This window comes from Rhinatrema bivittatum, chromosome 4 (assembly GCF_901001135.1).
Source record: "Rhinatrema bivittatum chromosome 4, aRhiBiv1.1, whole genome shotgun sequence".
In the NCBI taxonomy this organism is placed as follows: domain Eukaryota; kingdom Metazoa; phylum Chordata; class Amphibia; order Gymnophiona; family Rhinatrematidae; genus Rhinatrema; species Rhinatrema bivittatum.
In genome coordinates, this window is record NC_042618.1 from 63,197,135 (window position 1) to 63,211,388 (window position 14,254).

The 14,254-nt window shown below is 40.7% G+C and overlaps 1 protein-coding gene across 2 annotated transcripts in view; it reads left to right on the plus strand.

The window, feature by feature from the left end:
* Positions 1-13,810: 13,810 nt before the first annotated feature.
* Positions 13,811-14,254, plus strand: part of ARMH4 (armadillo like helical domain containing 4) — a 257,111-nt gene continuing 256,667 nt past the window's right edge. The window contains exon 1 of one of the 2 annotated variants that reach the window (XM_029598229.1): positions 13,811-14,033. The gene's annotated coding sequence lies outside the window, so the exon portion shown is untranslated. The remainder of the gene's footprint in view (positions 14,034-14,254) is intronic. The other variant, XM_029598231.1, reaches the window with a different exon arrangement.

Genomic DNA, 14,254 nt, shown 5'->3' on the forward strand with positions numbered 1-14,254 from the left:
TAATCTCTTAACATCTTTGATGTCATTGGAGTATGCATCAGACACTTGCCCTTTAAGGATATTTGTAATGTTAAAAACATCCTTGCCAACCCACTACCAAGAGTCTTTAATACATTCTTTACTGAAGATCATTTTCCATCTCATCTTAAAAATGCTATTATTCAGCCTCAGCTGAAAAAATATTAGTTGGCGAACTACTGTCCTATGTCCAAACTTTCTCTCACTGAACAAGATTATTGAGAAACATGCCCTCCTACAGTTGCAGGATTTGAAGACCAGGTAATTGCCACCGATGTAGAGTCATACCAGGCCATAGTTCTGAAACTTTATTGACTTCCTCATTGGACACTTTATTTTTGCCACAGCAAAACAGAGTTTCTATTTATGTCCTAAGGAGGGTGAGGGTTGCCGCAGATGCTCTGCCCTCTTGACGAGTGTAAGAAATCATTCACGCTCCAGCGTGTGATAGTAGGTAATAGGACATAAATTCAAGTCAACCTCTAAACAAAGGAAAGAAAAGAAAACTTGTCAGTGACCTTCTGCCTCTTGCTTGGGCAGAAGGTGCATCGTTCTTCTGGGAGGAGAGGGTTTTGAATGGGAGGTGGGGGTTGTATCCCTGGCCAGGGAGGCTTAGGGGTTACCCACACTCGCTCACCTTTAAACCCTAGATACAAGCATTATTTAAGTCAGTGTTTTTATGCTCAAATATGTTTATTAAAGTTGACATACAAAAATTCAGGAAAACGAGAGTCATGGGCATAAAAAAAAAAAATCTCGCTCCGGACTCAGAATAACATGTTTTCAGATATCAACTACATAGTAACTGTTAAATAATAAGTATTCCTCTTCGAACATCGACACAAAACCCATTATTTGCCTGTTGGAAAGGAACTCTGCAAACTGACAGGCACAGAAAAGAAAAGGAACAGAAGACATACATCATTGAAGATCCCTCAAACCCTCCAATTTTCCCTCCCCCCCCCACCCTACTAGTTCCTGACCCTTCTCATCAGAATTATTAAATTAATAGTGTCACCCTCATTTACTTAATGAGTGATTGTCACGTAAGAGCATCCTGTAGGCAAATCATTGAGGAGCAACCCCTGAACAAAAGGAGACAAAGAATTCAAATATACTTCCCATTGCTTCAAAAAATCTCTCTTTTTTTCCGAACCATTAATTATTTCAACATATTTATCTAAGACAAATGTTTGATGGACCAAATTCCTAAGTTGTGTCAAAGTTGGTGAATCTGTGGATGTCCACTTCTGTAGTATTAATTTCTTGGCTAATAGCATCGTCACTCTACACTACCATTTCACATATTGATTAAGAAAGGGAGCGCCTCACAAATCGTCCCAGAGAAAAATGTTCACTGTTAAAGAGAAGGAAACTCCACTTAAGTGAACTAGATAATTACGAACATAGGTCCAAAATTGGCGACCTAGCGTACTATTAGTATCTCCACATTTAGGGCAACATCCAGCTCCTGGAACCCCCATCGTACTGGCCTTCGCTGATGCAATAGAAAATCTATGAAGGATCTTAAATTGGAGGGTATGGGCAGATAAAAATTGAGCCCGTGTAAAACATCCCTTGTAGTATGCCGAGGTCAGCTTAGTCCCCAACTCCTTGTTCCAACCCTCAGTTATAGTATCCCACCACGAGATAGGCTGGAGTTTACATAATAACTTATACCAGAAGGATATCTTATGTCTACTGGGGTCTCCTAAATCAAGAAAATTTGAGAGGAGTTCCTAAGCATGATTATATGGGTCCGGCAAGGTCAAAGAGTGAATATAGTGTCCTACCTGGAGGTAGGCATAAAAATGTTTAGGACTGAGACCATATTCTTCTTTTAGTGTCTGAAAGGGATGCACCTGATTCGTGTTATCAACTACATGCAATATGATTTGAATCCCCTTATCATGCTACTCTCAAAACACTTTATTATGCATTCCTGGACTAAAGTCCTTATTTCCCTTATTATTAGTAATTAGTTATTATAAGTATTGTAATTAGTTATTATAAGTAATTATTAAAAGTATTGTAATTAGTTATTATAAGTTCCTGTACCTTTACCTGTACATTGCCTTTACCCCCCTTTACTTTATGTGGTCCCCCCTTATATGTTATATTACACACTGCTCGCAGTTTTCCTATATTATGCGCATTGTTCCTTGTTCTCTGTAAAGCTCGATTAGCTACTGTTATGTTTTATGTAAACTAATGAGATGTTCCCAATGTTCATCGGTATATAAAAGCCTACAAATAAATTCAACTGACTAATTTGGGGAGTGAGCCCCATCAAACAACAAAACCAGTGCCATGCTTTCAAAATAGGTTGCAGAAGAACACTGGTTTGAAGATGAAGGGGAAGTAACTGTCTGGTTCTATGCAAAATAAAATGTAATTGAAATGGCTGAACTCTAAATTCCTCAATCTGTAACAGTGTATAATAATTAGTGTCCATAATCCAGTCATAGATTATAGATTACAAGCGATGTTATACAATTGTATATCTGCAAATCCCAACCCCCCTCCCCCCTTGTGCTTTAAGGTATCTTAACTTAGCCAGAGCAATACGAGGTTTCAAACCTTTCCATAGAAATCATTATATTTGCTTGTCAATACCCAGCAATTCCCTTCTAGACCAATACACAGGAATCAGTTGCATCACATACAGCCACTCAGGAAGAATCAGCATCTGATATATTGCTACCCTCCCAGCCAGAGAAATCGGCATATCTATCCAATTTATTACCTGCTTACTCGGCTTTTTCCAGGTAGCCACATAATTTGAGAATTGTATCCGAGTAGGAATCTGAGGAATCAAAATCCCCAAATAGGGCAAGGAATCCCCAGCTCTAGGGACTGGGAAATCATCACCTATCCAGTTCTGCATTTCTGGTTTAGTGAACATGACTTTAGACTTCCCCAAATTCAATTGTAAACCAGTGACCTTCACATAAGCCTTCCCCCAACAGTGCTATTCAAGATGTTTTGATGTCGCTAATATGAACTAAAATGTCATCAGAAAATACTACCAATTTAAATGGGGCAAGCTTAATATGATCTTTACGTCTAATGGCATTCAATAGGGGCTCTAAAGTAATAAGAAAAAGTAATAGGGACAGGGGCATCCCTGCCTCGTTCCCCGGTGGAGCTCAAAAGTAGCAGAAGGTGTTCCATTAATTAATACCAAAGCTAAAGGTTGATGATAGAGAACCTCCATGATAAAGAACCTCTAGCACCTTACAGAAATATCCACCAAAGCACATTTTATCTAAGGTGGCAAAAATGAAGGACCAATTCACCCGGTCAAATGCTTTCTTAGAATCAAAGCTAATCAGCACTGATGGGAGTTTTTGCCAATAATAAGATTTCAAAAAAGCTAAGATCTTCCACACATTCATAGAGGAGCTCCTTCCCCTGACAACCCCACCTGATCATCTTTTATAAGATGTGGTAGAATGGCCGCTAACTTATTTGCCATTATTTTGGCTAGTAATTTAGAATCAAAATTTAGAAGGGAAATGGGTCAGTATGACTCTGGGATAGTTGGATCTTTATGAGCCTTAGGGATAACTGTGATATATGCCATATTAGGGGATTAGGGCGAGCATTGATGATCTATCAGATCTTCAAATGCTGCACACAAAGGCATTGTCAACTGCAAGGCTAAGATCTTAAAGAATTCAGCTGAATAGTCATCTGGTCCCGGGGGCTTAAGCAATTGGGTTGTCTTAATACCATCTAAAACTTTTTGGGCCAGGATGGGTTTATTCAGGATTTCTATTTTGAGAATTTGTTGCTACAAATATTCATCAATGCGGGTCATATTAATCGGGTCAACTGCATATAAAGTTTGATAAAAGTACAAAATACCACATTAAATATCATCAGTAGAATTAACCATTGTACCTAAGGAAGAGCACATGGTTGGGATATATCTCTCCCCCCCCCCCCCAAGTCTTTGTCATATTCGCCAAAATCTTCCCAGACCTATTCCCATAATGATAATATTTGGCCTTATAATACCACAACACTTTCTGCACTCTCTGATGCAATAAGGAGTTCAACTCATATTGTATATTCGCTACCATCTCCTTATTCTGCTTGGTTGGACGTTTTTCAAACCCCTGTTTTGCTTCGCGAATTTACCTTCTAAATACTGAATTTGATGAAGCATGGTTTTACTTCGAGCCACCAAAAATGCTGAAATTTCCCCTCGCAAGACCACCTTAGCTGTTTCCCAAAACAGGTGTGGTTGACTTTTATGTTCAATATTATCCTTGGAATATGCCTCCCATTTTGCCAAAAAAAAAAAAAAAGGAACTCCTCATTTCCATACAAATATTTTGGAAACATCCACAAATGAATGCTATGCACTTGGCCAACATTACCAAGGCATGATCTGCTCTCAACACCCAGGTGAAGTCCACATCTCTGCTCAACATATAATCTATACATGATCCAGTGCCTTGGGCTCTTGAAATGTGGGTGTATTCAACATCCATTGGATGGAGCGTGTGTCAAATGTCTATTACTCCCAAAGTTACAAACATAGGACATCTCTCTTGTCCCTATATTCCCTGTATCAGGACATCCCGATGTTTGATCTTGGGCCGGGTCTAATACATAGTTAAAGTCACCCCCTATAAGTAGGCGGCCTTTGGTGTGTTCCGCAATTAATTGTGCTACTTTAACAAACAACAAAAACAACGCACAAACTGTTTTTAGAGGGATATAAATATCACAAATACACAAAAACTGATATCACCTCAGATCAATACTATATTAATTTTCCTAACATTTTTCAAACAGGAAAAAATCTCTCAACATTGAAAAATCTATCGAATGAAATTGTTTATCCACCAACAAGGCAAAAGAAAATTTTTAGGGGAAGAAGAGGAAGGTTTCATACAATTTCATATCATCGCATCCAGCAATGTATGGCATTTTTAATCATAAACCGACCTCCTCCAACCCGTGAATATTTTTTCTATTTTTAACGTGATTAAATTTAGTGAAAAATGACTTAAAACTTTTCCTTGAAGTTATTTCCACCCACGATTGGGCTTTGTTTAACCTTCTCTTTTTCAAGAAGCACCAAAACAATTCTCAATAACGCCAACACACAGTTCTCTTCCATCCAATCTTACTGCAGGGAACTTCCCTGTCACTTATCTGTGCACGCTCTAGATCTCAAATCCATGGCCATATCCCGACAAGGCCTTGTTTCGAATCGTAGATTCTTCATCATGGGACAGTAGTTCTAATCCAAAATTTGAAAAATGTTCTCGGCTTCACATACTTTAAACCGCCAAATTAATGGTCGCCAAATTATGGTCGCATGCTGATAAACATTTGGAGCACATATGTTGCAAATTGTGACCAGCTGCCCATTTAACCTCCTAATGAGAATAAGATATCTCCCTTGGTCATCTGCCACTGTCTGTTCTGAGGCCTGCTTACCAATTAGTATTGCCACTCCCGCAGTCCGCGATAAAGTCTGTGTGGAGAACACTTGTTCCACCCTCATACGATGTTTTTGATGCGCCACTCGATCTAGTTTAGTCTCTTGTAATGATGCAATTTGCACCTTATCGGCCGAATTTTAAATTGGCCACGCGCGTGAAAATCGCCACTTATGTGTGTGGCCGGGCCCTGCTTGTGCCGTGTGCATTTTTAGAAGAGCTCAGCCACTTGCGTAAATGGCAATATGCGCACAAGTGCCAGGCCATGAGAAAGGGGCAGGCCGGAGGGGTGGGACTGGATGGAGGCCATCCAGGACAGTGGCCATTAGCTGTTGTCCTGGGGAAGTGCGCACCGGCAGCTGGCCAGCACACGAAAATTACTTCTGCTCCCGAGGAGCAGCAAGTAATAAAATTAAAAAATTCATGCAAGGTAGATTAGCTTTAGGGGGTGGGGAGGAGAGGGGAAGAGGAAGAGGAAGGAATATTAGGCAGGGGGTTAGAGAAGTTCCCTCCCAGTCCGCACATGCGATTCTGGTCCTGGAATGTCTCGGGGGTGGACTCTGTGCTTAGGTGCTATAAAAGTTTGCAGTCTCTGCAGAGACATGGGGACTGGGAGGGAACTGGGGAAGGCCTGATTGCATCACCGTGCGAAAATTGCAAAATTTCACCCCCCTTGTGCGTGTGCCAACGGATTTTATATCATGCACAAGCCGGCGTGCGCATGTTATAAAAACTCCACGTCCATGTGTGTGCGCCAGGAACCGCACGCACATAGACGCACGTGCATATTTTTGAAAATCTACCCCATGTCTCTGCAGAGACTGCAAAATTTTATAACGCCTAAGCACAGAGCCCACCCCCGAGACATTCCAGGACCAGAATCGCATGTGCGGGGGCATCATCTGATTCCCACTCTCTCTGTGGTAAAAGTATAAAAAAGGAATCTCAACCAAGAGCTCAGATCTCCCAGCCAGGACCTGAACTCAAAGGAAGAGAAATGTGAAAGTGACAATATACCCTACCAAATAACATTATCAAGGTCAGGATCAGTGAACCCATATAACATCTCCTAAAAGCCCTTCCCCCCATCCAACCCCACCTCCTCAAACCCAAAACCAAATCTTTCTCCCAACACATGGAGAACAAACCCCGTGTGCTACATGAGACATTCCCTCCCTCCAGACATTACTGGGGGGGTGCGTGGAACTAAATGCAAAATATGCTGACAGAATATTACAGTGCAAATGTCACACACAAACTATGCTCAGTGCTAAAAGCCAATTTAAAAAAAACGTATGAACAACAACAAGGCACTGGTCAGTCAACAAATCTCAAAGCGGGCAACTTCAATGTGAACAGCAACATCCGATCTATAAACAAGTGAAAGCTGCAAACGGGCTGTTTGGTTGTAGACACACACAGGGCTAACAAGTCGCCATTTCACGCAATTAAAAGCATCACAGCATAGTACAGAGCCATAAACCCATCGTATAGTCTCATTCAGGGAGTTTTTGTTCCTCAATGCTCTAAACCTGAAATGCTGTCTTTACTGTGTCGTAGATATGAGATACATTTCGCCGTATGATCTTTAATATTGGCCAGTGTTGCAAACGCGCCCTGCGAACCATGATGAGGGATACAGAGGCGCAATCGTCTGCTCCTACGAGAGAGTGAGCCCTTCTTCGTCTCCTTGACCCACGAGGCGACTCAGGGAGGAGCCCCAAGACATCCCCAAGGGAGGTGAGCGAGTGCAGGCATGGGCGGAGCATGTATACTGGAACCGGACGAAATGGGTCAGCCCCCCGCTGAGCTACACACCCCAATGAAGTCAGACAGAGATGGAAGGCTGGCCGCGAAGAGACCAGGAACTGGAACAGGAGACTTCGGAACCTGGAAACAAAAAAAAGAGTCAGAGTACGTTGAAGAGACAGAGACTCTTGGAGACTTGGACGAGACGAGACTCTTGGAGACTAAGAAAAGACGAGACTCTTGGAGATGAAGAAGAGACAAGGCTCTTGGACACGAAAATGAGACGAGGCTCTTGGGGATAAAGAAGGGACGAGGCTCTTGGAGACGAAGAAGAGATGAGGCTCTTGGAACTTGGAAGGTGCTATCCCTCAGGGCGCCCTACACAGCCCGGCGTGGACTGGTCACAGACCAACCTGTCCTGCTGCGTGCCCTGCACAACCTGGAAGGCTGGTCGCGGACCACGTTGAGAGCAGGACGTGCACAGAATGGAGAAGAGAGTCCAGGCAACACTTGAGGGAAGTCCAGCTGGAAGAGGATTCCAGTCACCTGAAGACGGACACCAATGTTCGTTGGCAAAAACTGATGGAAAAAAAACAAAAACCTGATGGTGAACAAGAAGTCATTGGTTAGGCAATAAATCCAGAAACAAACAATTTCAATGTGAGCAGCCGCTCCCGATCTAGTCAAGTGAAAACTGGCTACTGGATTATAGCCACACACAGGGCCAACATATCGCTGCCCTAAGCAATTAAAGGTACAACAGTATAGCGCAGAGCCATAAGCCCGTCACATAGTCTCATTCAGGAAGCTGTTGTTCTGCAGTGCTCAAAAACTGAAGAGCTGTCTCTGCTCTGTCGTAGGTATGAGATGTGTTCTGCCACGTGATTTTTTTAAATTTGGCCAGGAATTGTAACATGAAAGGAATCTTGTTTTGTATCAACTTTGCACATGTGGGGGCAAAGGCCTTCTGTTGTGCCGCCACCAGCATGGAGTAATCCTGAAATATTAATAATGGAGCACCATTGTAATCTATCTTTTAATTTTTACGGTAAGCTTGGAGGACTTCCATTTTATAGGCTGAGTTTAATAGTTTGGCTATGACTGGCCGTGGTTTGCTCCCTTCCGACTGCTCAGGCCTAGCTGATGTGCTCTTTCAATCCTGAGTGTGCCATGTTTAACAGAAAGATCCAAAGCACGTGGCAACCAGTCCTCTAGGATCTCCGCTAGGTCTACCTCTGAATTGTTTCTGGGAAACCAATGAAACGTAACTTTCCAGGCTGGGATCTATTTTCCAAATCGTCAGTTTTTTTTAGTTTGCTTCTCCTCTTCCGATCTCACTTGTGCTAGCTGTTTCTCCAAAGTGTTGGCCCGATCTTCCGCCGCCGCTATACACGCTTCCACCTCTTGAAAGCAAGTCACTGATGCCATTAATAGCTAATTTATATCCTCACATTTTTTCATATAACTGCCTCCATTACCTGGGTGTCCCGCGCTTGGGGGACGGAGGAGCACTGGAGTGTTTTGCCAATTTGGATTCAGTTTGTCTGAGCTTCTCTAAGCCACGCATTGCGGTTTGGCCGTCATTTAGTCAATCGAAAAAATTTCCTGAGGTTTGAATAAATAGCGCAGCGATTCTCTGAGTTTCAAAACAGGCAAAAAATAAAAAAATAAAGATAATTATCGTCTCTGGAGAGAGGGAATGAGGATCTCAGCAACAACACTTCTTACCCCTCCACCATGTCACGTGACCCCCGGCAAGTCAGTGTTTTTAAAATTACACTCAATAAGGAAACTTATGTAAATGTGTACTGCATGCATCTAACGTTCCTGCAATGGTGTTCAGTCCGCCTGCATCACTGTAATTCAGTTTATCTCGGGCTTCCTAAGAATCATCTGCAGTTACAAAGGTTGATTCGGAATACAGCTGCTCTGTTGATAACCAATTGCGGTCAGACTGATCATAATACTCCCAGTATTACCAGACTACACTGTTTGCTGATTATTTTCCAGGCCCAATTTAAAATGTTAACTTTATTACACAAAGCCCTCAAGGAAGAAGGGCCAGTTTATCTTAAATCATCATTATTATAGTCCTGTGTTTCATCTCTAATGCTTCATTCTGCAGAAAAATTGTTGCTTACTGTTGCTTCTGTTAAGCAATATTGCTTGCAATAAATATAAAACCAGACTTTTTCAGTCAGTTGAGAGAGAGAGAGAGAGAGAGAGAGACTCTTTATAAGGCTCTCATATAAGTCAACTCTTTATACCACTGTAGGAGAGTCAACTAGTCACTCGAGGTGAGGTTTTGGTGATGATCTAGGGTTTTTGGGTCAGTTTTACATTCACACTCTCAATAACAGATCTTATATCTTGACTTTTGATGTAGTGTGTGATGGATAATTTGATGTAACTCGCTTTGACCTCTTTTTTTATTTGTTGGAAAAGCGTGCCATGAAGAAACACCGAGGATGTTGAAACTGAGTTCAAACAGCACAGTACACATCAGTGAACATTTGATGTGATTTGGAATGAGGAAAGGTATACAAAGATGAGATTTCTACATTGTACTCTTGCCCTAGCTTGATGGACTCTCTACCTAGGTGCTATCAAGCTAGAGTGAGAGAACACTATAGAAATCTCATCTTTGTGTACCTTTCCTCATTCCAAACCACATCAAATGTTCACTGATGTGTACTGTGCTGTTCGTATATCTCACTGTGAATGTAAAACTGCCCCCCAAACGCTAGACCACCACCAAAACCTCACCTCGAGTTACTAGTTGACCCTTCAACAGTGGTATAAATAGTTGACTAATATGTCTGCCATCCCAGAGGTTTTCTCTCTCACTCAGTATTTTATGTTGATCTAGATGTTTTATGTACTTATAGTGATCCACCTAAAACAGCTTTGCTGCAGTTGTGTGGAATAGAAATGTTTTTAAATATGTAACCCCTGGGATGGAATGCACCCTGGAAGCTGACTTTGGTTTCCAACATTATTTTACTGAGATATTGAGAAATGATGAAATAGTCTTTTCAGCTGTTTGATTCACTTATCAATGTTACAAATGCTTTTAAATAAATTTGTGATTTCTCAAATTTGTGTGTTTAAAATGGTTAAACCAATTAATTAAATCTTTATTCTGATGTTTCTCCCATTCCATTAGCATAGGGCAAGTTGTAGGTCTTCCCTTCCAATGTAGGCAACATGTTAAAGATGAAATCCAATTTTAGATGTTTACTCAAATACACAGTCATTTATCTCCTACCTCTCCACGTTGTCTTCTTGCACTCCTTAGACTCCTTACAGTATCTGATTAGCACCAGTTATTCTCCTTGTCTCCCTTTTAGTATCAGAACAATAATCCTCTTCTTTCAAAATCTCTGGTAGATATTTTTGGGCACTGTTGAGGGTCCACCCCAACTCCTTTCTCCCCTCTCTCCTTCTTCACCTCTGGATGGCTGAAAGACATCCCTCTTCTGGATACTGATGATCCACAGGTTCCTTCTGACTGAAGCAACCTCTACTCTTTAAGGTTCAAAATCTTAAAAGTTGAATAGCTAGGGAGGGTGGAATAATACTCCTGTATCTAAAAGTAACTGAAAATCTCCATGGAGGTTCAACAGTTTAAAAAAACAAAAACAACAACAACACATGCAGGCTGTGCCTGCCCTAACAAGGAAGAATATCAATGGCAATCTTTACCTGGGGTGTCCTATTCCCTAGTGTTTTAAATACATCTTTTAGTCACAGAAACTTAGCATAATATTCAATAAAGATGCCACTTTTGTCAGTTTTACCTGTCATAGATTTAAGACCCAGTCTAACAAATTGTTTGGTATCTTAACAAGGAGGCAGAATGGTTTGTAAAAGTGCTGCTAACTAGGTACTTTAAAAGTGCTAATTATTGAAATTTCTGTGTGATAGAAATCTTCTCCTTATCTACCAGAAACTATTTTTTGTAGACTAATGCCGTAAGAATATATGCTATTAACCATGGTTCAATATGAATCAATAATAGTCTATTTTAAGGTCCATTTTTTCATCTCTGTATACTTAATGGAAATTATAAAAGACTCTGATCTGTGATTGGCTGCACCATGATTATCCCCCTCCACACCAATGCAAATGAGATGTAAATAATGTGAGATGGTTAAAAAAATATTTTCATAATTGTAATAAGGCATTTCAGGGTTGCATTGTAGTATGGTGATAATCAGTTGTTTTCAGCCTTCAGCCTCATTTTTCACAGTACATATGGGGCATGGAGATATCCATCAACAAATATATAATTGTTAAATTATAACCAAATAGAGTATTCAGTTAGGAACCCAAATTATTTATCCCTGTTTTGCAGATTTAATGGTTCAAAATGTTTGTGTCAACTTTTTAAATTCAAAGATATTTTGAAAAAATTCCTTACATTCCATGCTATATGCATCTGTGTGGATAAAAAAAAAAATCCCCCACTGTGTCAGAGTCAATGTCCCCCCCATATGTCCTGAAAATTTAGAATGGATAGGACACCAAAAGAGCTAAACTCCCCCCCCCCCCCCCCCCCCCACCAATAAGGCATTTTTTTCCTTTGGAAAGCAGGCTAAAAATAGTAAAACAAAAAAGTAGTTCATTTATTACATTTTTGTCCCTGCCTAGCTAATGTAATTTAAGTAATAAATGAGACATCTCCTGGCCATTACTTTTGAAGTCAGGAAATTCAGTACAACTGGGGTGTAAACAAATATCCTTTCAAAAGACAACAGAAGGGCAATCAACCCTTGTTTATGATGGGCACTTGAGAGCTGTGTTTCCCCTTTGAAGAGTTAATAAGTGAGGAAGAATAGCATCTTCTAACTGCCAATTAAGAAATATGTGATCTTATTGGGGGAAGCCATTGGCTAGCCAACAGCGATACCATGTGTACACTACTAGAAAAGGAGAATATTATCATAAACACTCTTCTGAAATAGCAGACTTATGTCCCAAAGTTTAGTTAAATGGTGCATTATCTATTCATATCCTTGTAGCCAGTAATAAGCAGGATACTGAATACTAATGAGACTTCATAACTAATTACATATAAAAAGGAGGGTCTGCATTTGTTTGAAGAGAGAGATGGAGGAATACTCGTCAGGTGAGTAGTCTATCTGCAGCTTGGCTGCAGAGGCGAATTAAAAAGAGAAAGATGTTTCATGTAGCTGGGAGGTTTTATTTTAACTACCTCTGGTACGAAATTATTTATCTAACAGACTGAAACAGGTAGTTTGTTATTTTCTAGCAAAGGCAAGTAAGGTAATTTTTTAGATAACTCTCCTTCCCCCCCCCACACACACAAATCTCACCCTTTCTTTCAGTTCAAGAAGATTAAGAATGAATCCTAAAAATCCCCATCTAAATTCTGGGCAGAATATTAGCACATTGTTTCTGAATTCAACCCCAAGTGATTTCTTTGTATGAATGTATCTGTGGCTCCACATGGATCAGGTGATGAGCTATGCCTCACGGAGATAATGTGATCAAGACCTCACAAAAATAAACTAATTCTCTCTCTATTCTGAACACAATCGCAACATATCTTCTGATTATTCCTTAAAACAAAGTTTATCCAATACTAAAAGGATGTACGGATTATATTAATACTGTATCTTTTCCAATACCAATGAATTGAATTCTGCCATGCGTTTCTGTCTCCTGTAGGGTATGAGAGTCTATGTGTTATGTAAATGGCATGCATTGATTTTGCTTATATTACTTGTAATAGGAATATTTCATTTTTTTTATGCTTCAGCCTCTGCTGGCCATCCCTGGAAGAACTTTTAGTTGTGTGGGTTCCTTACACTTGCTTTTCTAAATCACACAGCTGAGAGGTGCAGTTATGTGGACCCGCCTATAGAAGTAGGTTTACATTCATAATGTCATTAGCCCCTCCTTCACCCGAGGCATAAACTGCCAACAAATGTCCTATCAATTGGGTATTATCGCTAAATTTCAAAGATTGCTTTTGTGCTATAGGTTATTATAACTCCCAAGATTCATGTTTCCTGGGATGGGATAAGGTTTTCAATATCTGCTTCTCAGAGTCCAGTTCCCAGGATCCTGTCCTTCAGGAAATTTATGATTGAAGCAATTGGATTTGCAGAGTCCGAATGTCAGAAACCTTGAGTACAGATCACTTTTCTCTCGAAGGCTGGCTATATTGGGATCTGCTTGCCAAAACCTAGTTGCTGTGTGCTTTTACTGCTTTATACTCACAAAACGAAAGCACTAGGTCCAAAATCCTGCTTTTTACCTCGTATGATACAAGCGCAGAATATCTGTATCTCAACTACGAGTAGCTGTCATACTATAACGGAAAGGGAAATGCAGCGACATTTTAAGGATAGAATTATGCATGTGACTCTTTTTCTGGAGGTTAGGTTGCATCTTTCCATTCAAGGTGCATTATTCTGGCACTGTTCTCTTGTCTCGTGCCTCTTGTGGTACATTGCGGAAGGACTCAATAAAGCATTGTTTAAAAAAAAAAAAAAAAAAAAAGAGAGGGAGAGAAATCCCAACCCACACAGAGGCAGCTCCTCCTCCCAGACTTAGCAGCTGCAGCCGGCGGAGTGGGTCCAGGTAAATCAGAGGAGCTGGCGTCGCCCAATAGGGAGGCTGCTGAGGGCTTAATGAATAAGCAATTAAGCGAGGATCGATAACAATCTGATGCCGTGAAGAGATAACCCGCCTGTCTGTGGAGGATGCTGAAAAAAATAGGATATGTCTGACAGAAATGGCAAGCTAAAGGTAGACACGCTCAGCCGTTGCCTGGTAAAGCCTTTATTATATTATCTAGATGTATGCTGGGTATCTTTTGTGTGTGTTTCTTGCTAGTTATATAGCTATGAGTGGGTTGATTTAAAAAAAAATAAAAATGTATGCTTCATTTTTGCTGTGGGTTTTCTATTGGCAGACCTGGGCTGCTTATAAAACGAATTATTGGGTGGGGAGGGGGCTCGTCAGGAAAAGTAATAAAATAGCTCGAACATTTT